This window comes from Triturus cristatus, chromosome 1_1, assembly GCF_964204655.1.
Source record: "Triturus cristatus chromosome 1_1, aTriCri1.1, whole genome shotgun sequence".
NCBI classification, from domain to species: domain Eukaryota; kingdom Metazoa; phylum Chordata; class Amphibia; order Caudata; family Salamandridae; genus Triturus; species Triturus cristatus.
The window spans coordinates 686458196-686483583 of record NC_140579.1 but is presented as its reverse complement, the minus strand read 5'-3'; the positions used below and the strand labels follow the sequence as shown (position 1 = coordinate 686483583).

At 47.1% G+C, this 25388-nt stretch overlaps 2 protein-coding genes across 8 annotated transcripts in view; one reads left to right on the top strand and one right to left on the bottom strand.

The window, feature by feature from the left end:
* LOC146870885 (syncytin-1-like) overlaps positions 1-25388 on the bottom strand; it is a 401244-nt gene that overhangs the window by 9066 nt on the left and 366790 nt on the right. For both annotated transcript variants that reach the window (XM_085647113.1, XM_085647114.1), the window contains exons 5-6: positions 10458-10561; positions 8801-8896 (exon numbers count right to left, since the gene is read on the bottom strand). The gene's annotated coding sequence lies outside the window, so the exon portion shown is untranslated. The remainder of the gene's footprint in view (positions 1-8800; positions 8897-10457; positions 10562-25388) is intronic.
* Positions 1-25388, top strand: part of LOC146870886 (matrix metalloproteinase-14-like) — a 350496-nt gene that overhangs the window by 54958 nt on the left and 270150 nt on the right. The window lies entirely within an intron of this gene.

The following is a 25388-nucleotide window of genomic DNA, read 5'->3' as shown; positions in this document are numbered from 1 at the left end:
GGCCCAGTCGCGACCAAAAATCCTCTTCAGAAGCCCCGCCCTCGGGCCCGGCTCCGAAGACATCTAAGCCTGTAGGTGGCTCGGGCTCGAGCAAACCTCATCTGATTGTGCCTTTAACACCCTCGGCACCGAAAAAACCACTATCGGCACCGAAACAGGCTTCAAGACCGAAATCTCCTTCGGCACCGAAACGTTCCTCGGCACCGAAGTCTCCACCGGCGCCGAAATGTTCTTCGACATCGATGCCTAAAAGTCCCTCGGCACCGAAGCTATCGGCACCGAAACATACATCTGCACCGAAAACCCCATCGGCTCCGAAAAATCCATCGGACCCGAAACATCCTTCGGCACCGAAAACTACGTCCACACCGAAAAAAGCTCATAAAGACCCGAAGCGGCCGTCGCCGCCACCACCTTCGGAACCAGATGAACTTTTTCGGCCAGATCCTACTCAAAAGCGGATCTACATCAATCCCGACACTGGACATGTGACTGCCATCCCATATAAAAAGCGGAAGCTGGACATTACACCTCCTCCAGCTCCCATACGGAAAAAGGACTGTGCCACTTCACCACTTCGTCCTTCCTCTCCTGTATTACCTCCTAACCCGTCCCCCCCTCCTCCTTCTCCTTTACCTTTACCTTTACCTTTACCATCTCCCTATCATTCACCTCCTCCACAAGATGATAATGATGACTTAGGGGGAGGGGCGGACCCTGATTTATTTAATGATCCTGTTGATCCAAACGACCCGTTTACATTTCCAGACACAGCACCAGTAGATGACTGGTCTTATCCAATGCCTGACATGCCTGACCCCACTACCTACCCCTCCAAGCCCTCCCCTCCTGATGACCATTTGGGGTTTGGCCAACTAATAAATAGGGCAGCAGCATTCCATGATGTCACTATGCACACGGACCCCCTTGAAGAGGATTTTCTCCTCGATACTTTTGAGCAGTCACAAAAAACTGTTCACATTCTTCCCATGATTAAAGGGGTTATAAAGCATGCCACTGAGGTCTTTAAAGACCCTGTTCGAGCGAGGGTTCTCAACCCCCGCATCGAAAAAAAGTACCGACCAGCCCCGCAGGACCCTGCATACATTAAAGCCCAGCTCCCTTTAGACTCCTTGGTCGTATCAAATGCCAGGAAGCGCGTTCACTCACAGACAACTGGAGAAACGCCCCCCCCAGACAAGGAGTCTAAGCTTTTAGAGGCCTCAGGCAAACGAGTCGCCGCACAGGCGGCGAACCACTGGCGTATTGCCAATACCCAGGCCCTGTTAGCCCGGTATGACAGGGCGCATTATGACCAACTTGAGGACCTTATGCAATACCTGCCTGATCCCTTTAAATCCCAGGCCGCTGACCTCATTTAAGAAGGCAAGTTAATATCTAATGCCTCTATTAAATGCGCCTTAGATGCGGCAGACACTGCTTCTCGGGCGGTCAATACTAGCGTCTTACTCAGACGACATGCCTGGCTCCGTATTTCCGGTTTTAAACCAGAGGTTCAAACCGCAATTCTAGCTCAACCTTTCAACCAAGAGCAGTTATTTGGCCCTGCAGTGGACACTGCATTAGAAAAAATGAAAAAAGATAATGAAACTGCCAAGTCCATGGGAGCACTGCAGTCTCCTCAAAACCGGGGTTCCTTTCGTCGCTCCTTTTATAGAGGAGGCTCCAAAAACACAGCAACTGAGACCACGTCCACCTTTAAAAATTCTGGACAAACATCCCCTAACAGAGGTTATTTCCGGGGAGGTTATAGGGGAAACAATAACAAAGGTCGAGGGCAGGGCAACAACAACAACACCCGCACCTCCCCAGCCACCAAACAGTGACTTGCCACCACTCCCCCCAGACCATTCCACTCCGGTCGGGGGGCGACTCCAACAATTCCTACCTGTCTGGACTTCCATCACCACAGACAGATGGGTAAGACAAATTATCCAGTCTGGCTACTGCCTAGAACTCATACAATCCCCCCCAAACATACCACCCAAACAACGTCCAATGTCCTCACATCATCTCTCTCTCCTCAAACAAGAAGTTCAATCCCTGTTACAAAAACATGCGATAGAACCAGTCCCTCTTCAACATCAGGGAACAGGGGTGTATTCTCTATACTTCCTCATTCCCAAAAAGGACAAAACATTACGGCCCATACTGGATCTCAGACTGCTAAACCAGTATATACATTCAGATCATTTTCATATGACCACCCTCCAACAAGTCCTCCCACTGTTACAACAGGGAGACTTCCTTGCCACATTGGACCTCAAGGACGCATACTTTCACATCCCTATGCATCCCGCTCACAGAAAATATCTACGATTTGTGGTAGATGGGCAACACTATCAATTCACAGTTCTCCCATTCGGAGTAACAACAGCACCCAGAGTGTTCACCAAGTGCTTAGCAGTCGTGGCAGCGCACCTCAGAAGACAACAGATCCATGTCTTCCCCTATCTGGACGATTGGCTCATAAAAGCCAATACTCACCAAAAATTCGTTCTCCACACTCATCGCACCATTCAAACTCTCCACAATTTGGGGTTCACTATCAACTACCCCAAATCCCATCTACAACCTTCCCACTTACATCAGTATCTAGGAGCAACCATAGATACATCCAAAGCCATTGCTTATCCCAGCACTGCCAGGATAGCCAGTATACAAAATCTCATCTCTCAATTTCAAACTCATCCATCTCTTCCAGCAAGAGTGTTCATGCAGCTCCTAGGCATGATGGCGTCCTGCATCTCCATAGTCCCACACGCACGACTTCAGATGCGTCCCTTACAGGAATGTCTAGCACAACAGTGGAACCAAGCTCACGGACAACTTACCGATCTGGTGTTGGTGGACAGTCGCTCACTTCGCTCACTGAAATGGTGGAACACCATCAACCTGTCCAAAGGACGACCGTTCTTAGAGCCTCTTCCACAAGTTGTGCTAACTACCGACGCATCTCTCACAGGGTGGGGAGCCCACCTCCTTCACCATACCACTCAGGGCAGATGGACCAGTCAACAGAAACTGCTCCACATCAACCACCTGGAACTCTTAGCAGTGTTCCTAGCACTAAAATCCTTTCAAGTTCACCTAAAGAACAAAACAGTCCTCATACGCACAGACAACATGACGACAATGTATTATATACAGAAACAGGGAGGGACACATTCTCTCCAACTGTCCCAACTGGCACAGCAAATCTGGAGATGGGCAATTCCCCAAAACATCTACCTGTTAGCAGAACATCTCCCAGGGATCCACAATCAAGTGGCCGACCTCCTAAGTCGCCACACACAGCAGATCCACGAATGGGAACTACACCCCAAGGTTCTACTCCCCTTCTTCCAAAAGTGGGGACAACCAGACATAGACCTGTTCGCCACTCCCGAAAACACAAAATGCCCAACCTTCGCCGCCAGGTTTCCACACCCACAGTCGAAGGGCAATGCCCTATGGATGAACTGGTCAGGCAGATTTGCGTACGCTTTTCCGCCTCTCCCACTAGTTCCATTTGTGGTACGCAAACTGAAACAACAGTCACTAATACTAGTGGCTCCTACTTGAGCACGTCAACCGTGGTTCACCACACTTCTGGAACTATCTTTAGTTCCACATCAAAGGCTACGCCTCTCCCCGGATCTATTAACCCAGAACCATGGAGAAATCAGACACCCAGATCCTCAAACACTGAACCTAACGATCTGGCTCCTGAGGTCTTAGAGTTCGGTTACCTCAATCTCCCTCCAGACTGTATGAATATCATAAAGGAAGCCAGACGCCCTACTACTAGAGCGTGTTATGCCGCTAAATGGAAACGATTTGCCATCTATTGCGCTAATAATGACATACATCCATTGGATGCTTCCATCCAAAACATCATTTGCTATCTACTACACTTGCAAAGATGCAATCTAGCCTATTCCTCTATACGTTTACACCTAGCAGCCTTGGCAGCCTACTTGCAAAACAGGCAACACCTGTCCCTTTTTAAGGTACCAGCCATCAAAGCGTTTATGGAAGGTCTCAAAAGAATTCTTCCCCCAAGATTACCACCTGCCCCAGTGTGGAATCTCAATGTGATTCTCACAAGACTCATGGGTCCCCCATTTGAACCTATGCACAAATGTGAATTACAATTCCTAACATGGAAGGTAGCTTTCCTTATCGCAATCACTTCCCTACGCAGAGTAAGTGAAATACAAGCCCTTACACTAGAGGAACCTTTCTTACAACTACACCGTAACAAAGTGGTTCTTAGGACAAACCCTAAATTTCTTCCAAAAGTGATTTCCCCTTTCCACCTTAACCAATCAGTAGAGCTACCAGTCTTTTTCCCAAACCCAGACTCCGTAGCTGAAAGGGCCCTACATACCTTAGATGTCAAAAGAGCCTTGCTTTATTACATCGACAGGACAAAACCTTTTCGAAAGACGAAACAACTCTTTGTTGCTTTCGCACCACATCATAAAGGCAATCCGATCTCCAAATCCGGTATAGCCCGGTGGATAGTTAAATGCATCCAAATATGCTACCTAAAGGCTAAACGTACACTTACAGTTCCCCCTAGGGCGCACTCCACGCGTAAAATAGGGGCTTCTATGGCCTTCTTAGGTAACATTCCCTTAGAAGACATTTGCAAGGCAGCCACGTGGTCTACCACGCATACCTTCACTAAACACTACTGTGTTGACGTGCAGGCCAAACAACAGGCCTCAGTGGGCCAGGCTGTCCTAAAAACTTTATTTCAAGCTGCTGCAACAGATACAGGCGACCACCGCTAAGGGGAAGCACTGCTGTATAATCTATCCTCAGTGTGTGATCTGCAGCTCATATGCCTCGAACGGAATATGCTACTTACCAGTATGCATCTGTTCTTGGCATGTAGAGCTGCAGAGTCACACACGCCCGCCCGCCTCCCGGGACCTGTATCTGTTCCAGCATCCGTCTTACTTAGACATTACACATGGACATCCTTTCTTTCATTCCTATACACTCCATCTTTTCCCATCATGGCGAAAAAACAATCTGACGATGGAGTGGATGCCCATGCGCACTGTTGTCCAGGGGAGGAGTCACCAACCTCGAGACCCAAAGCTTCTTCCGAAGACAACAACAACCTGCAATCATCCGAGCCCAACACCAGATGGCGATCTTATCCTCAGTGTGTGACTCTGCAGCTCTACATGCCAAGAACAGATGCATACTGGTAAGTAGCATATTCCTTTGCCACTCTGACAATTATACCTGCAATTAGAGGTTTTTTTAGAAAACAAATCAGAGTCTTCTCTGCTAAAAATGTTGCGACACGCTCAGAGGCACTTCTCCCCCTCCCTTCCACAGAGCCATCCGGATTTATTAATACAATTCACAAAGACAAATAAATATAGTCTCTCCCACCCGCTCCTCCCTCTCCATTTACAAGCTGGATTTTAAAGTTTGGACACTACCTGAAAGTATTATTACAGTGCTTGACAGTGTACGAAACTTGCCACTCTGACTGCCCATTAGGTGTCATCCGGCTTTGCACTGATTCAGTTCCACCACAGATGTAACTGCTAGAGCCACTTATAAGCTCCAACAATGCACGCTGATGTTAGTTTCTTTCTGGGCATCATGGGCACCCTCCCCTTCTCCGACGACACAACTGAGCTCGAAGTAATTTACAAGCCTCTCCCACCCGCTCCTCCCTCTCCCTTACATGGCAGCCTTTCCTCCCCCTCTCCTACGACACAACTGAGCTCGAACAAATTTACAAGCATGAATCGAAAGAGTACTTTTAATTAGTGCAATAACGTGCCTTCCGCCGTAAATGTTTTTTGCCACTCTGACAATTATACCTGCAATTAGACGTTTTTTCAGAAAACAAATTAGTCTTCTCTGCTAAAAATGTTGCGACACGCTCGAAGGCACTTCTCCCCCTCCCTTCCACAGAGCCATCCGGATTTATTAATACGATTCACAAAGACAAATAAATATAGTTGTTTTGCCTTGCAGCACTTCATACAGTGCTCGTGGACACACAATTCACTTTAATTAGTATTTCTTGGTCTAGGTACACTTAATAAACTGTTTGTATTTTCTCGGCCATGGGGGAAGGATTAGTAAGTGCCACACACACTTTTTTTTCATTCAGTACGTATACATTTAACGTCAGCAGGCAATGAAAGCGCAGGATATGAAGGTTTTTTTTTTTTTGTTTAAAGCTGGCCTCGCATGGCAGTCTTTCCTCCCCCTCTCTCACACGCTCCTCCCCCTCCCTTACTGCACGGAAGAGTTCTGTGACAGAACAGACAACAGGCGCCACTGAGATCTAAACCAGACCGAGCCTTCTGTCTTCCTCAAACAGCATACCTTATTTTAGCAACAGGACGCCGTATCCTGCAGAGCGATTTCTTTGATGAAAACGCCCACAGACGAATTCACACTCAAAGATCTACATTTCACTAACATCCACCTAGCTGTCTGTAGGTCACTGGCGCCACCTAAATTAACATACGAAACTAGATGAAAGAACGCAACAATTGACAGGATCAACCGACTGGCATCAAAACAAAAACAAGCATTTGCAATGCAATAGGTCTCGCATTTGAAAAAGTGTAAGCTATTGGCATTGTTCATGACAATGCCTTTATCTATTTTATAAAACAAACACATAAATGCCATTATCATTTACAATGCCAATAGCTAGTGTTGCATTATTATTAGCAATACCAACTGCTCACACTTTTATAATGCGAGACCTATTGCATTGCAAATGCTTGTTTTCTTTTTTATAACGAAGCGTTTTTAATTTTAATCATGCACTTTGTCTACTGCACGGCCTAGGGCATTTAACTCCAGCTGCTCAGCCTTACTGACGACTCTTGAGTAATTAAGGTACATCTCCTACAGTAGCCCTAAAAGTACTTACAGATGGGTGCAGGGTTTAAATGCTGACTCGATGCAAATCTGGTTTCCACTTAAAAAATCGACACGCTCGGGGCTTTAGATGTGAAGCACGTTTCATTTGTAGAATTTGTCTCCGTCTGCATCCGATGACGTACAAAAAGAGCAAATACAAACATCCTCCCCGTCAGTCCCCTATGCCTTTAGTAACCAATAGGGAGCTGCTGAAGGCCTACGTGATCCGTAACAGACATGAGGTTAGCCATTGCCAGCCTTGTTTCTATTTCTTATTCCCTTAACCCCTTGCATGCCCGCCCCTTTCCCCGCCCAGTGCCGCGCTTTGTATTAGCGGGCGGAGTTCATGACGAGCTGGACTCGTCATGGGCACAGCGCCACCGCAGCCCATGACGAGTCCAGCTCGTCATGGGCACTGAAGGGGTTAAAGGCCCGAGGGAGGCGGAAGGCACGTTAACTGTAGAAATAAAGGTAGCTCTTGACGAGCCTGTTTGCGTTTTTTTTTTTTTGTGAAAGTTTGAAATCCAGTCACTGGTGTGCCATCTAGCCTAGGGAGCCTGCCTCGATGAATGGGTAAGCGTGAGAGCCGCACAGATGACGTGGAGAAAGTACAGCTGAGCTGCCTAGGCTTGTGCATGCATGTAGTTCACCAGCGCTGCTGCTTGCAACAAAATGTATAGCACCGGCCCTGTCAAAAAAGTGCTGGTGCTAAGCACCGGCACAAATTAAGCACTGCGTACCTAAGATACATTAATTAATGTTACCACTGCAAGACACTCCTTTTATTTATCACCATCTTGTCACAGGTTTGCTGGTTACTCCATAGAGAGTTACTGCTGTATTTGACCCCACTGGCCTTCACATCCCAGGAAAAGCTCCTTTGTCTAGTGGCCCGGCCCCTCCCTCACAACCAGCATTGGAAAGAAGCTGTTGTGCAGTTCTCTGACTCTCAGCGGAGATGATATCCAGTAGGTGTATGGCCAGGTATCGCCAAGACCGAGACCCTGTAATGACACGACCTCCCCAACCCCATCTCCCATCAGCCCCTCATTGTTAAACACAACAAACATTGTTATTCATCTTTCGGTTAGAGGTTGAGAACCCCTGCCCGTATTTATTATGAGGAAAAAATAATTCACTGTAAATATTACACAATGAAACTTTAAAATTATACACAGTAACCCATAAAATGTACAAAATTAACATTTTTGTTTGATGCCTAACTAACCTTAACATAGGCGCTAATAAATGAAATTCCTAAGAATATCTAGCTTTGTTCCATCGCTGGGCCTTCGAGTGAGATCATGACTGGTCCCAGCAGAGTCCCTCTCCACTAACACCCCCCTCCACCGCCGAAGGAAACTGTGTGGGTCCCTCCTTACCAAAGGACCCCACCAGCTTGCACCCTTCCCCCACCCAACGGGGTAAGTATGTGCAGGGGGCCCATCTGCCCACCAGATTACTTACCTCAGGAAACCCCTACATCCCTTATTTACCCCCCCCCCCCCCCCCCCCCCAGGGCCTGTGCTAGCTTGAGGCCCATTGCAGCAGTTGGCCATAATGGCCTGTTGGCAGCGAGCACTCCCACAACCCTGCATCCCACAACCATCCTACAGCCTGTAGCCAACTTGCTGCAAGCACCCCCCGGGGGGCCCCTGTAAGACCGCTGTACCATCTATCACAAGGAAAAGGATGCCATACATGGACCCGAACTACACAGCCAATCATGACCTCACCCATTGAGACCATACAAACAATAAATTTATCGCAAAAACAGCTGCAAATGAAAGTTAATGCACAGGAACAGAGACGATTGAACAAACACAAAAGAGTTGCTTTCAAAAGGGATGGTAGACGGGAAAATTAAGAATCCTGGTACCTCCGTTCCAGTGCTGGCAGCGTTTGTTCCTGATGGAGCGGCGATCGGGATACTGAGGCCCGCTCATCACTCCTCGGACCCTTTTATGGGCGGGGCCTGGTGCGAAACAAAAAGCACGACCACGTAAGTGATCAAACCGCTTCAGGAGGGGGCCACGTACCAAAAGGCCCAATCACTACTCGCCATATTTGTTGGTGGCGGCGATGAAGTCACTCGCCTCCACCCCCCCCCCCCCCCCCACCGCACCTCCATGCTGGCCCTTGGGAGACCACTGTACAGGCCGCTCCCCCCCCCCCCCCCCCCCAATTTGGGGAGACTTTGGCATATGGCCAGGTATTGCCAAAGCCCAGCCCCTGTAATGACACTTGAGCACCCCAAAACCACCTCCCATCATCCCAACAATGTTACACACAACAAACACCGTTCTTAATCTTTTGGTTAGGGGTTGTGAACACCCAGCTGTGTTTGAGGACAAATTAATTCACAGTAAATATTACACAATGACACTAAAATTATACACAGTAACCTGTAAAATGTACAATATTATTTACATTTTTGTTTGATACCTAACCTTAACATAGACACTATTACATAAAATTCCTAACCATAACTAGCCTTGTTCCTGCGTATCCAGCATTGGGCCTTCAAGTGAGATAAAGACTGGTCCCAGCAGAGTCCATCTCCACTAACACTTCCCTTTACTGCCAAAGGAACCTGGGCGGGTCCCTTCTTAGGGGAGGATCCCACTAGCTTGCATTTCCCCCCTCCCCTGGTGAAAGCTTGTGCAGGGGGCCTGTCGGCCCACCAGGTTACCTACCTCAGTCACACCCCACACCCCTCATTATCCCCCCCAAGGGCCTGCGCTAGCTTGGTGCCCATTGTGGAGGTCGGCCATAAGGGCCTGTTTACAGTGAGTAATTCCACACCCCGCACCCTGCAGCCTCTAACAAACTTGCTACAAGCAACCCCTGGAGGGCCCGCGACATCACTGCCCCGACTATCACAATGAAAGGGATGCCTTATATGGACCCCAACTGCCCCACCAACCATGACCTCGCCTGCCACAGGCCAGCATAGATCACCCCCTAACACCCCGCCCAAAAGAACAAAAAAACGTAATGTTAGCACTGACAATGGATTAACCATGCCAGTACAGATCTCATTGCCAAGTTTGGACAAGTGAACACCATCTTGCACAAAGAAACGCTCCTCTTTGATGCAGCCGTGCGTGATGGCCTGCAGCCTTGGTGACCTGAAAAGCTTATCAACTTTCTTATCAATCCGCTTGACGGAGTGATTGAGAGCCTTAACCAACTTGCCACCGCTCCATTGCAACCTCGGGATAATGTAGACCATGCAATGACCGCCTGAAGGAGATTTCTTGCCAACCAGCCTATCTTGGTAATCAATTGCTCAAACAGATTCTTCCTGCCAACGTGCACCCAAATCATTGCCACCAAGATGCGCTATACCAATCCCAGGGTGCAGATACCCCTAGAACAACACTGAGCCCACTGATGGTCTCCAGTGTGCCAAACGATGCCCTCCTTGCCCGTGAAATGGCATGCAGTAGCCCACCTCATGGGCCTGGTACACAAACCTTCCTGCAAAATAATCACTCATAACATGCCACCCATAAAAACGGCCTATCACCCACACTTCCATCATGCCTTCCACCTATGCGTGCACAGGGGTCGCACAGAAATCAAGCAGCCGTCTTGTCTCTTCAGGCTTTCCACCTGCGTCCACAGCAAAAGAAATCTGATGAGAGAAAGAAAATGGTGGTTAGATGTAATTCTACAGCATGTGCAACCCAATGTAATGCTTATAAGAATCGGAGGACCATCTGCCAATCCTCTGCACCGACGGGCCCGAGAGCCCCATTGCCGTCACGGCGGTGGCTGACTCAATCCTGAGAACTCCGCAGGGTCGAATCCTGCCGCCCTCTGGGCCACCTAAAGCACCTAGGGGAAATGAAACCTTGTCAAAGGTGACCTGTTGGCATGCATCCGGAGGGGGCCTCCAATCTCACAGGGCATATGTGCCATAGACACTTCCAGGCAGCAGGAATTACCCAGTGCCCTATGCAAGATAATGTGGTCGCCCCTACCCCTTTGGTCCAGCTTGGAGCGTGGAACAGTAACTGCCAGAGAACCTTCCAAAAATTGTACATGCGTCAGCTGCAGCCCCCCCCCCCCCCCTCTCCAGTTCCTTCTTATTCTTGGCCACCAATTCACCCACCCTGAAGGCCCCATTGAAGGCTGTGGTAAATGCTGCCCTGAACAGGTGAAGCTCCTCTGGTGACCTGCAGCTATGTCCCAGGAAGCCCAGTATTGCTGCCAGCTTGCCGATATCAATGGGGCACCTAGAATATGGCTTGGCCCCCTGCAAATGCTGGCATACCCGCAATGCCCGAGGAACGATCTGGTTGCATCTGAATGGCCAAGCATTTTAGCAAAGATAGAAATTGCCACAATGTGGCGCCCAGCCCAAGCAACCAAGCGCCTGTAATTTCTCAAAGATCCTTGGAATGGCAGGACAGAAGAGGATGAAAACCAATCCCTGTACCCCAGCCCACCCCCAAGAAGCTGCAGTATGCTCTGAATGCCCCCTCATAGGCATGCCTCGTCTTGGGTGCTAAACTGCCTGCCAGGGCCAGACAGGGAACCAAAACCGGCCCTGGCAAACTGCTTGGCCTGCCCCCTCCGGGGGGTGGGAGGGAGCTGTTAGCCATGGCCGGTTTCGGCTGATTTTGTTACAGGGGACCGATATTGCTGCTATTTTGCAAAGCGGTCCCTGGTAACAAAAATGGCCCCCCAGGGGCCCAAATCCAGACCCCAGCAGGGAAACGCCCGGTGCCTGCTACGGCCAGTTCGGCCCTGGCATGAGGTCTGGTAGGCTTGGGGCACCAGCCACCACAGATGGTCCAGGAAAGGTGTCAGGAACTCCACTGCTCCTGGGAGGTAGGACCTGAAAACCTGCATCTTGGACCGAGATTGAGCATCAGCAGTATTGTTCAACACACCCGGGATATGCTTAGCTATAAACAGCACATTACGTTTCAAGTACTGTAACACTATCTCCTTCGACTGTCTTGTATCATTTTACATTTAGCTGCCTGCTGATTAATCTACTCCATCATCGTCATATTATCTGACCAAAATATGACTGGCTGGTTGCGGTACTGAACCGGTCCACAGTGTCACCAGGGGGTACTCTCAGCTTTTGTTCCTGGGTGAGCAGGACACAGAGACCTGCTCGTCACTCTGCAGCCCCTTTTATGGGTGGGGTCTGGCGCAAAACAGAAAGTGCGACCATGGAAGCACTCAAACCGCTACTGGGGTGCTGCACACCAAAAGGCCTAATCGCCGCTCGCCATATTGGTTGGTAGCGGCAACAACACACGCCGCCGCATATTGGTTGTTGACTGCAACAACACACGCTGTCACCCACCTCCATGCTGGCCCCTGTGAGACCGCCATACGTGTGGCTCCCCTGATTTGGGGGTGCCTTTGCCAGACTCATGCCCAGATCAATCCAAAGCACACTTATGTATATATTCACTTAAAAACACACCAAAGTACACTTCTAAATTAAAACTAAAGTTTGCAAGTTTTGGTTAGTCAAGTAATCCAAACCTTGCACGACAGCCATCCAGGCCATAACCATGCCATGCCATGCTAATGGCCTCACTGTTGATGTGACACATGCTATTACAAATGTCGTAAACCATCTTACATATTAGATAATTTATCATATTACCTTTAACACGATAAAATAAACACTTTGGTTGTAGTATTTTATATTTTGGTTTGAGTATGTATTGTTATATTTTTCTTTTAAGTGATGTTACTTATTGGTAACTGTATTGTGAAGCTATAAGCATTTTGTGTGTTGTGCAATTAAATTTTGCAAGATTGTTGAGGAGTTGTGCATTGCGAAGTTAACCGTATTTTTAAAATGTCAATTATTTTTCAATTTTAATTTGTAACCAAAACTGTACTCCAACTGTGTTTTTTTAATTGTTTTTTTTTTTAAACATATGTTAAACTGTTATACCGAAAGCACGTTCTTCCCTCCCAAGCCCCCTGCCCCACCACCATCTGGTCATTTGGCCGACAGCAGCGAGACTTTTCCTGTCCTGCTGGCTGCGCGTTGGATCGGCACGCATTTAAGGATTGATTCAGGAATAGGTTCACACACAGCGGTGGTTACATCAGGACTTGAACAGCACCGTGGTCCCGTGTGGCTATCGTAGTGCCACGCTTTATATTTCATCACTAGGAAATCACTGTCCCAATTCCTATCTGACTACAGCAGTTGGCATGTCCATTGAAAAGACAACTCTGATTAATAACCCCGAGTTCTACATTGCTCGTACACATCGTTGTGGGCCCACAGATTACCTTTATCCTACCTGACTAATAGCGTTGTGCTATACACAGACTACTAGCCTTCCCCAATTCTCACTTGGGCACCCGGATGGTTCTCTTGTGAGTATCCTTTTGTTTCTTTTTATTACTCACTCGTGGCACTTGGTTACTCACGCGGCTGCGTAGTCAACAAATCAGATGTCCCTACACTTGTAGGTCCTAAAGAGACCCTATATTGCACAAAGGGTCGAAACGTCGTCAGCACAGATATTAAAGCGAACTATATAATCAGCGCTTATCATTGTATAGAGTCGCAGTCTATCTTGTATATAATTGTAAATGTTCGCCTTTAAAAATGCTTTGGAAACCATTCACAAATGTCACTGATCGGTCACCCATGTTTTAGGTTCCAGTTTCACTGGGGACACTACGCATGATTGTTTATATATTTTTTTGTATATATTCAAGAAATAGAAAATATAAAAAGTAATTTGAAGTAACTACAACCAAGGTGTATTTGGGCCTTTCTCCTTTTGACATTACTATAACCCTTTTCTATTGCGATTGCGCATAACCTTACCAGTATAGCGTTGCATAATAATCCACAGGAACCACTGTTTCTGAAAATAAATTGACTACCCTGGTTCCATGTGAGTAGGGTCCCCCTGTTCCTTTCTTCCCACCACCATCTGGGTCAGGAGATGCTCCTTTTTTTTCTTCAGTACTCTGGGACTGAATGCCCAAGGCCTGTGATGGCTGGCTTACCCTTGTTCTCAAAGTGGTGGCCACCCAGTCGATGGGTCCCAGCTTTGGATTGTGAGGGCACCGAAACTCCCTCATTCAATGAGATTTTGTTAAGCTTGATTTCTTGTTTTATAGACCTTCTACGGGCTAATGGATCAGATGCCTCAATAAGATCTTAACTCTTTCAGGGCCACCCTAAAGCGTTTTTAAGTGCTAATTTCTGAAAAACAGCTGAACAGGTTTATGCCAAACGACACACAGGCACACTGAGTAAAGTTCTACTTCCATTTGTGTGTAATTTGTTTGAGAAGTTTTTTTCTGCACCTGAATGCAAAGAATCCTCTCAGAATTACATTGAGAAAAATCACTTTTTTGACAGCCTCATTTTGTTGTTCCCCTCAATCTTTATGGATCTGCACGAAACTTGCGATGCTGAACCCAAATTGAAAAAAAAAAGTTTTGTTTTAAGTTTGGAGAGAGAAGTTGGCCTAACGGCTAGGGCGCTTGACCTCAGACCTGGGGAACTGGGTTCGAGTCTCGGTAATGACGCTGAACATCCTGTGATTCTGGGCAAATCACATAATCTCCCCGTGCCTAACATTAAAAAAATGAATATGTGTCTTCATGTAACATAACTGGTGCTGTGTAAAGCGCTCTGATACCTGATTGGATTCGCGTCAAGTTCGCGCTATATAAAACTCTGCAAAAAAAAAAAGTTTAATGCAGATTTGTTGAGCTGTGGTAAAGAAATGCCTTTTCAGCCTGGATCCAGAGGTCGAAAAATAATCTTTGTTACAACGACAGAAGTGGAGTCTGCCAGCTCTCGTTTAGTCGCCCTGCCTGGAAGGGTGGTTCAACCCTCTATCGGTGCAGGAGCCTTGGTTTGTATCCCAGAGAAGCCCTCCCGCCCTGTGCACAGCCCCAGGCTCACTGTGGTCAGTATCCCTAGCCTCTACCAGGGGGCTCAGAGGATGCCCCATACTGTCCTTTTAGGTTGAAGGTTCAACGCCTGGCATAGACACTTTAGAGACAGTTTTTGGCTGACGCGCCATCTCTTTTTAGGTCTTGTTACGTAAGCAGCGCATGCGCTGCTCTCGTTTTACGAGGCTTCTTGTAATCGTTATGATTCCAGAAGTCGTCTCGCGGCTCTGCCTCCATCCGCCTCCAATTTTCATTGGTGTGGGTCGTTTTGCGTCATGGCGGATGCAAAACACAGTGTAATGATTGCACCGGAGGCAATCATTACACTGAGGGTTGCCACCCTGTCCCCTTTTGGCCCCGCCCACCGGGATTGGATCATTTACTTGCGGCGGGAGACAGTGTCTCTCAATTAGCCGCTAAGCACTTTTTTTTTCGTAATACGAGTTTGCCTTCAACAATGGCTGACGCGCTTTTATTTCTCCCCTTATATACCCCCCCCCATTCCTCCCCACCGCTACCCGCCTCCTTTTCAGTGCTGCTTTACTTTATTTTGGAGCGCAGAGCCCGATTATTGTTTTTCCTGTGACACCGACGCATACTATGTATAGTAATCGCTTGCTTATTTATGCAATTTAAATTAAACACCGCCACACTGCAATGTTTGTTAGAGCGTCACTACTGCTTTACAATACATCTCTTCTACATTTAAATAAAGTACACCTCGCCTGCAGGTCCCTTGCATCCATTTGCTGTATATGTGCTCTTTAGTAGCTGCCTATTTTATAACTCTACGCGCTTCACCACTTTTTAACGTGCATCCCCGTACAAAATTATTGTTTTCATTACTTCAGCGCAAAAATCAACAAGCATTGTCATAGGCAATAGGTCTCGCCTTTGGGACCTTATAAGTTTAATCATGCAGCAGACTTCTTTAATTGTTAAAATTACAGGCCACATGTAGCCACATAATCGCAGGAAAGGCACGCATGTACGAACGATGCCAAAAAGCGGAATGAATGCTACAAGCGCAGGTGCCGCCCACTGATCTAATACCACGTGTGAAGCTGCATGCTACCTGCGTTTCTAAATGTAAGCGAAAGTGCCACAAGCTTTGCCACGGAAAGGCCCGTCATTGTTGGATTAAAGCTGAGACTGGGTACGCTCTATGGTCTTTTTCTGCTGTCCCTGGAGCGCCCGAAGGACTTCAACTCGGTAGGCGCTTCAAACGAGTGTGGAATGAGTCAATGAATGAAGCACTTAGCTTCACACGATTGTTTCAAGGCGCCTTAGTTGTTTTTCTTTTTAAGATTATACTATTATTTTGATTGTGAATGACGCTTTTGTGTTCGAATGCTTAAAATGCGACGGCAGTTTACTTTAAATACATTGGTAAATGACTAAAGTATCCTGATAAGCTACATTGCGACGTTTCAATACAAAATTGGCAAGAAGGGAAAATAGGAGTTGAAGAGGTGGACATAAGAGAGCGAGAGAAAGTTGAGGATAACTACAGCGCTATCAGCAACTCCTTACTCCAGGTATCTGAAGACAGCTCCCTCTCTACCTCTTTATACCTCCCTACCTTTCTCTCTCTCTACCGCTCACTACCTCTTTCTCTACCTCTCACTATAACCCTCTCTCTCCCTTTCCTCTCCCTCTCTTTCTCTCTTTACCCCTCTCTACCTATCTCTATAACTCTCTCTCTCTCCCTCTCTCTACCTCTCCCTCTCTACCTCTCTCTCTACAACTCTACCTATTTACACCTCTCCACCACTCTCTCTCTACCTGTCTCTACCTCTGAACCTCTCTCTACCTCCTTACTTCTCTCTCTACCTCTACCTCTCTCTCTACATCTCTCTCTACCTCTCTACCTCTCTCTCTCTACTTCTCTCTACAACTCTACCTCTCTCTACCTCTACCTCTCTCTACCTCCCTCTCTGTACCTCTTTCTACCTCTTTCGACTTTTCTACACCTCTCTCTACCTCTCTCTCTACCTCTACCTCTCTAACCCCCTCTCTCTAACTCTCTCTCAACTTTTCTACATCTCTCTACCTCTCTCTCTACCTCTCGTTATCTTTCTACCTCTCTACCGCTCCACCTCTCTCTCTACCTCTCTTTCTCTACCTCTCTCTCTCTACCTCTCTCTCTCTACCTGTCTTTACCTCTTTCTCTACCTCTCTATACCACTCTATATACGACTCTCTATACCTCTCTACCTCTATACACCTCTCTACCTATCTCTACCTCTCTCTAACTCTTCACCTCTATCTTTCTCTCTACCTAACTCTCCCTACCTCTACCTCTCTCTAACTCTCATTACCTCTCTCATTACCTCTCTCTCTACCTCTCTCTCCCTCTCTACCTTTCTACCCATCTCTACCTCGCTACCTTTCTCATCCTTTCTGCCTCTACTTTTCGAACCATCTCTACCTCTCTCTATCTCTACCTCTATGTTTCTCTACCTCTATACCTCTACCTTTCTTCCCCTCTCTCTCGCTCTCCCCTCTCTACTGCTCTCTCTCTCTACCTCTCTCTATACATCTCTACCTCTTTCTCTACCTCTCTCTACCTCTTTAACTCTCACTCTACCTCTCTACTTCTCTCTCTACCTCTCTACCTCCCTAGCTTTCTACACCTCTCTACCTCTCTCTCTACCTTTTTACCTCTCTCTCTCTACCTCTAACTCTCTACATATCTCTACCTCGCTCTCTCTACCTCTTAACCTCTATTTCTCTCTCTCTCTACCTATCTCTCTACCTCTACCTCTCTCCAACTCTCATTACCTCTTTCTACCTGTCTCTACCTTTCTACCTCTCGCTACCTTTTCACCCATCTCTACCTCTCTCTACCTCTCTACCTTTCTCTACCTTTTTAACTCTACCTTTCTACCCCTCTCTGCCTCTCTCTACCTCTCTACGTTTCTCTACCTCTAAACCTCTACCTTTCTACCCCTCTCTACCTCTCGCTCCCTCTATCTACCTGTCTCTCTCTCTCTCTCTCTCTCTCTTTCTCTACCTCTCTTTCTACCTCTCTACCTCTTTCTGTACCTGTCTCTACCTCTTTGCCTCTCTCTCTACCTCTCTCTCTATCTCTTTCTGTACCTCTCTACCTCTCAATCGCAAAAAAACTAGGGAAACAAACAGCATTGACAAAACACAACAGTTACAAAGTATTCACTTCAAAATAACCTACTATCTGCTCATAAAAAACCCCACATAACAACAAAGTAGCTAATAATAACACAATACAAAATACCATACAAACATACAGTGCATCCCACACGCATGCAATTGTTTCTTTTTTTTTAAAAAACAAATTTATTTGCAATTACTTTATTGATCTTTACAAGGTATACAGAGAGCATATATCAGGGTCACCCTAATATATCCTAGGCAAAGTTTTACATTTGTATACATCGATTGAGGATAGTGCGCCTTTGTGAATAACATGGGACTAATCACAGCAATCAATGACAGAGGGAAAAAGGAAAAGAAAAAGAAGAGAAATGAGGAAAGAGGGAAAGGTAGCATGCAATTGTTAAAAAAAGAGGTCCAATCCCGCTAGGCATGGCTAAAAGGAGACAGGGTGGCAACAAGGAGAAATTGACATGCCTTTGATGCAATCATTGCACTGCCTTTGGCATAATTCGTGACGGCAAACAACGCTCACGAATGAAAGCTGTAGGCGAGGATGAAACAGGGTTTCAGAATGCGTATTCATACCAAGAAGCCCTCTCTATTTATCTCTCTCTATACCTCTCTTTCCCTCTCTCTCCACTCTCTACCTCACTCAACACCTCACTCTATACCTCTCTCTACCACTCTCTCTCTACCTCTTTACCTTTCTTTACCTCTCCACCTCTCTACCTCTCTCTCTACCATTCTAACTCTCTACCTCTCTACTGCTCTCTCTCTCTACCCCTCTCTACCCCTCATTACCTCTCTCTCTAGCTCTCTACCTCTCTCAATGTCTCTACCTCTCTAACTTTCTAGCCATCTCTACACCTCTACTCCTCTACCCCTCTCTACATATCTCTACCCCCCTCTCTCTCTCTATACCTCTGTTTGTCTCTACCTCTACCTCTTTACCTCTCTCTCTACCTCTATCTTTCTCTCTCTACCTCTCCCTCTCTTTACCTCTCTTTACCTCTCTACTACTCTCTACTATTCACTCTCTACTCTACTACTCACTCTCTACTACTCACTACCTCTCTCTACTACTCTCTACCTGTCTACCTCTCTACCTCTCTCTACACATATGCATATATATATATATATATATATATATATATATATATATACATTTATATATGTATGTATATATATATATACATACATAAACCTATATATAGATCTGCATATCTATATAAATACAAATATAAATGCATGCATACATAGACATATATGCATATATGCATACATATGCATGTTATGTACATAGCTTGCAAAACAATACTAAAAGCAAAGCTAAAAATCCACAGAATTGCTTTAACTTAAACGAGGGCGAGACCTATTGCATTTTCAATGCTTGTTTTATCTGTCTGACACCCTGAAGCCAGGAAGCAAGTAGAATCTTTCGGCTTCTCGGTACGTTCCAATGACGTCAGCCATTGGAGTTCCCCGATACTGTGTGTTGACAGTGCCGACCACCACAGCTGCTAGACTCAAGGGCGGCAAAGAAGTTTCATTACTTTGGGTTAAAATCCAGGACCTCTGGGGTATCCGAAAAAGCCAGGCGTGACTAGTAGCTAGTTATAGGTAAACGTCCACTTAAGGCGGTAACCTCCATCTGTACGCCACAGGAAGCCCTAGGGCAGCATTGAACCTTTGAAAAAATGTTTATTCGCACGTGTAAAATAACGCCTCCTCCCATCAGTGCTGTCTAACCCTCTTGGGGGCGTACGCACTCTGCGTCCAGAGCTCAGACCTGCGCCCCCAAAAGGGTTAGACGGCATTGATGGGAGGCGGGGGCGTTTTCTTACACTTGCGAATAAACATTTTTTCAAAGGTTCAGTGCTGCGAGTTACGTGGACTGAGCCATGACTGCATTTTGAGCCTAGGCCGGCCCCTCTTGCTGCTAGGGTGACCAACCGTCCGTACATTTCACAGACTGCCCATTATTTGGGCCTCTTGTCCTTTGTCCATCAGGAAATCTTTCACGGACGCCTTTTGTCCGTAATTCTGGGCGTTGGAGCAAGCTGTCCCCCCCTGCAAGCAGCCTGAGAGTTCTCTAACTCTCACTGCAGGGACCAGCTCGCACTGCCCTGGACTGAAGGGCCTGCAGCAGCCCCTCGAGGCACAGATTGCTATCGGCCATTATCATTCTGTTGTCTGCCTGATTATCAAACAAGGGAATGATAATGGGCCCCTCTGTACAGATACGGCATTTGCTGGGCCTCCTCCTGCCAGAGGTCTTCATACAGTGAGGCGCACCCCCCTGGGGGTCTGTGACTGCATTTCGGGGGATATTTGAGCATTGCAGGGAACAGCACTGTTCCCTGCATGAAGCCTCAACTCCCTGATGGGGCTGCCTTGCACTCCTCCTCTGAGCACAAGAGCAGCCCCACCTGCCCATTGTCATTCTGTATGCTGGCTGATTGCCACATACAGAATAACAATGGTCCAGTCTAGTCTGGTAAAGCATGTGGTGGGCCTCCCCCAGGCTCTGTGTAGGGCAGGGCATCCTGTCAGACAGAGGAAATGTGCAATAACGCCAATGTGGCTACATGAGAATCCAGATCAACAAAAGAAGCTGGTGAAAGAAGCTAAAAAGAAGGGGCTAGAGTTCTTTCACAGTCTCGTCATTTTAGAACTGATGCATTTTCAATATTATATTCAAGGAAGCCATGATCGCTACTTTTTTATTTTATGCAACTAACAACCATTGACAAAGCCAATAGTTCTGGCTTGTTGCAGGTGTAACATTACTTGCTGTTATATATCTGGATACAATGACAGAAGAGGCAAAATACCAGTCAGGCAGCACACTATACTAAGCACAGATTTTTAGCTTACGTGTTTTAAGCAGCGCCCTTAATTACATCGAACACCCCCTTTGGAGAGACCCCCTGGTATTTTCATCCCACTTAAAGCCGTGGAAACAACACCATGTCACAGTCACCTCAGGGCCTGGCACTGTGCATCATGCATGACCCATGAATTTCATGTTTTCAGATTTCCTATGTACAGGGGCATAGGGAACCCTACCCCCACCCATTGCCTTAGGAACTACAGCAAGGGTGACATTCTTGATGGGCCTCTTCTGTCTGCAATTCTGCAGACAAAGGCTCATCTCATAATTAATATGAAAAGGTGGGCGAGTGAGTAAATGAAGGGATGGGTGGATGGCTGGATAGATTAGTGAAGGGGTGAATGGATAAATGAAAGGGTGAATGGTTGGATGAGAGAAAGGATGTCTGGATGAGTGAGTGGAAGGATGGATGAGAGAAACGGTAAAAAGATGAATGCATGGTGGAAGGGTAGATCGATGGGTAAAAGTGTGGATGGAAGAGTGAAAGGATGGATGGATGAGTGAACGGGTGGGTGATGGGTGAGTTAATGGGTGGATGGATGAGTGAAATGATGGATGGACTGATAAATTGATAAGTAAAAGGGCGAATGGCTGGACAGATGAGTGAGCGGGTGGATGTAAGGATGGATGAGGGAGTGAAAGGGAGGGTAGATGGACAAATGGATGGATAGATGAGTGAAGGAGTGAAAGGGTGGATGGATGACTGATACGGTCCATGGATGGATTCATGAGTGGATGAGTAGATGGATGGGTGGAAGGAAGGATGGCTAAGTGAAAGGGTCGATGGAGAGAGAGAGAAAGGGAGGATGGATTGATGACAATGGGTGAATGGGCAGAAGGATGAGTGACTGGGTGGACGGATGAATGAGTGAAAAGATGGCTGGATGGGTGAAAAGATAAAAGGCTGGATGGATGAGTGAATGGATGGGTGGACCTCCTCTGATGTGTCTGTAAAACGTACCTTTTGTCCCGAAGTTTTGTCTTGAATTTTGACCTCCTGTCCTGAATTTTTGTCCTGAATTTTGACCCTTTCTCCTGAATTTTTAAACTCACCGTCCTGAATTTGCACCCATGTCAGTTGGTCACCCTACTTGCTGCGGAGTATCCCCCATGGACGGAGGCTTGCGAGCACTCTTACAGCAGGGCCCAAAGCACCGACGCCATTAGGGAAGCGCCCTGAAAATCACATTGATCCAAGTTTTGAGCCTATGGAATAATATTCTGCTGCGTCAGGAGGGGGGTCATAGCTCCTCAACCATAAATGCCAGGCACTTTAGGATTTTATTTTTAAGTCTTCTTTTAACGGTTATTATAACTGTGTTCCCTCTGCGAGGCCACCTCGAAGTGGAGGTTGGGTGCTTCTTTGTTTTATTTGTTTAACTTGAAGCACAGGGCGCCTCAAAGTGTACTGGGAGGAGACTCTGTACTTTTAGAAGCGAAAGTGTAACTGTTATTAGTGCAGTAGGTGTGGTAACAGAGCGGAATGGAGGGAGGGGCCTACTAAACCCAGGTACTACCCAACTGGGGGGCAGGGGAGCCCATAAGCCGTAATTCGGGGCCTGTCCCACCTTTGCCGTTTACGTACCACAAATGTACAAAAAAACTTTGGTATCCCTCCTGATCGCACAAGAACTCTCTTGATGCAAATTCGAATTGGAAATCTTTAAAACCTAGAAGCTGCGTCTAATTGCCCAAAAACAGCAGTTTACTAGATAAAAGAATCTTAAATGAGTTTCAGCGGGTGCTGTCTGTGTTGAGATTATAAACTGTCTTTTTCGCTCCAGGGGTTTAACGCAAGTCAATGCAGCCCCCGCTGCGCGTCCCCGTCCACCCACCACCTTCCGGGGCCCTATCAAAGTAGGAGCCGGGTGGGGGGTTAGTAACAGGGCAAACGTTCCGGATCTCACTTCCCGTTGGTTCCCGCCCACTTCGACCGCCGTGGACCACAAACGGCCATAGAAAGATCAATAGCTGATAAATGGCGCTTCCTGCTCTTTTACCATAAGCCGCTATTCCAAGGTGTGAGGTTTATAGTAGGTGACGCGTGAAGGCTGACAGGAAGCGACCCTGCTCCAGGCGCACCCATCGACGAGCTTGCGATCCTCGTGCCGAACCAGCTTGAGTGAGACTGTTCCATTCTGAGAGACTGTGAGTAGCACTGTTCCTCCTGCAGATAGTCGCAGCCAAAGGGTGAAATATATTCCAGGGTGTCTGTCTTCATGGCCCCTTCCACCCTCCCCACCCCAGCACCCCAGTCCCTCTGCCCAGATAAGCAAATTACTTCCTTGACGCCTTTGAGGTTCCCTCTCAATTAATCAATCAACAGCATTTGTATAAAGCGTAAGGCTGTCACCCTTAGGGGTATCTAGGCCATGTCTATGTGGAAGAGCCAGGTTTTGAGTCTCTTTCTGAGGTCTGCAGCTAGGAGGCTGTATGGAGCTGGAGGGGGAGGTCGTTCCAGGCCTTGGCAGCGATGTAAGAGAAGAAGCAGCCACCCTTTTACTACAACTGATACGGGGCTGTGTGGTGGGGGCAGTGAAGAGGAGCGCAGGTGTCTAGCTGGTTGGCAGAAGTTACATCGAGGGTTGATGTAGGCAGGTTCTATATCATGGAGGGCTTTGTAGGCTTGCATGAGGATCTTGAACTGGCATTTCTTCTGGATGGGGAACCTCTCGTTGTCTCATCTCGTCTCTCCTTCATCCAACCTCACTGCCATCCTGGGCCTCCACTGTCTTCTGACGTCTGTGTCGCAAGACGATTCAGTGGTAGTTTTTCCATTAAAAGGCCAACATAACGTAAATATGTTTCTGTGCTGTATCAAAGAACTTTGAAAAAATCTTAAAGTGGTGCTGGGGCACTAAATTGGATGCATGCCTCTCTCACCCCTCTTTTGCGTCCATACAATGGCGGCGCCTTGAAAAGGACAGGGCAAAAAGGAAGAGTGCCCCGTTCAGATTCTAATGCAAAGGTTCGGCATCGGACAATGTTTTAAGTCACATTCCCTGGTGGAAAGCCAAAGAGTGCAGCCAGGCTACAATGGCCCTGGATAGTCAAAGGGTACGTGCAGGAAAACTATGCAGGGCCTGCACAATGGAAGGGTCTGGCCAATGAAAATGTTATATGGAGACTCTGTACTGTAAAAGTGCGCCTGCAGACAGTGGTGATCCTGGACCACTAATGAGTGATTGGAAACAGCCTGTGGAGTCTGGACAGGGTGTGGGACTCTGCACCGGCAACGGGTACCTGAACAAACCGTGTGCAGGTACTCTGTGGTGTCTGCTGCATGGTGCATTCAGACAGACTGTGATTCTGCGCAGTCCAATCCCTGATGAAGACAGATTTGGAAGGGTGTCTATTTACAGAGATTGTGTAAGAGGTGGTGGCCCCAAAAACTTTCTTATGCTGTTCTGCCCCATCCCTTTGCTACACTAAAGGTATTATTCTGACCATTTGGCACTCGGAGACCTCTCTCATCCTTCCCGACACAGGTTTTCCTCATCTCTGTAGTTCCTCACCAGCCACTATTTGATATACCTGCATTAATAACGTTTTATGCAGGATTTCTGCACACTGACGGGCCTGTTAATTACTCTAAAGAGTTACATTCCCGTTTCTGTGTGCCTAGAATAGCCAAATAACTCCACATTTAATCCTCACACGGTTGACTGAAAGCAGGTACCATGTTTTGGTGCAGCACCCCCAACCGCTGAATATGCTTTACATTTAAATACAATCCACCATCTACTACCCCGCCCCCTCCTGGTACCTTCCTAGCCTTGCAGCAGCAGTGCTATTATTAGCTTGCTAGCGGTTCAGGTTATGGGGTAGCCATCTTTTACAGCATTTTGCAAAGGCTCGATCAGCAGCTTTATGGTTTGTCTAGTGGGAAGGGGACTCCTGATTTCCATATGATGAGTTGCGATGGAGCTCCATAATCGATTTTTAATGCCCAGCACCTGGAGCCTTTGGTTTTCTTTACTCTTTGCCAACTTTTGCTCTACAGGCACTGCTTCTGTGCTCTTCCCCCACTCAAGATACCCCCATCGCAAACCAGCGACTGTGTTGCAGCTCTCATAAAACTACTCATCACAGGGGCTTACACATATGTCAGTTTTTTTAATTTGTAGATAGTGAGGGATTTCTGACCTTTCATAACCACAATCCCTTTCCTCCCCCACCACGCCCTCCCTCCTGCTCCCTATGTGCATTAGCTAATTTGATAGGATTTGTTCAATAGAAGTCCAGCTGAACTCAAACTAATCTGTGTCATAGCCATTACGGCTAATGCATAGAGCAAGATTACCTGTCTCTTTCGTCAATACTCCCTCGTCTGAATAAAGCTTGCGGTTTTCAATGTGATGCAGGCCTTGAGAGTGATGTGTTTGAAGCTGATACTCTTGTTGTGGCTAGTGCCAGATACAAAAAGAACTATTGATGGACAGAATGCAGAAAAATGTCATACATTCACCCCAGTACAGAGATCTGGGCCTAAATCCATCGTTTTTTTTGCTCACCATGC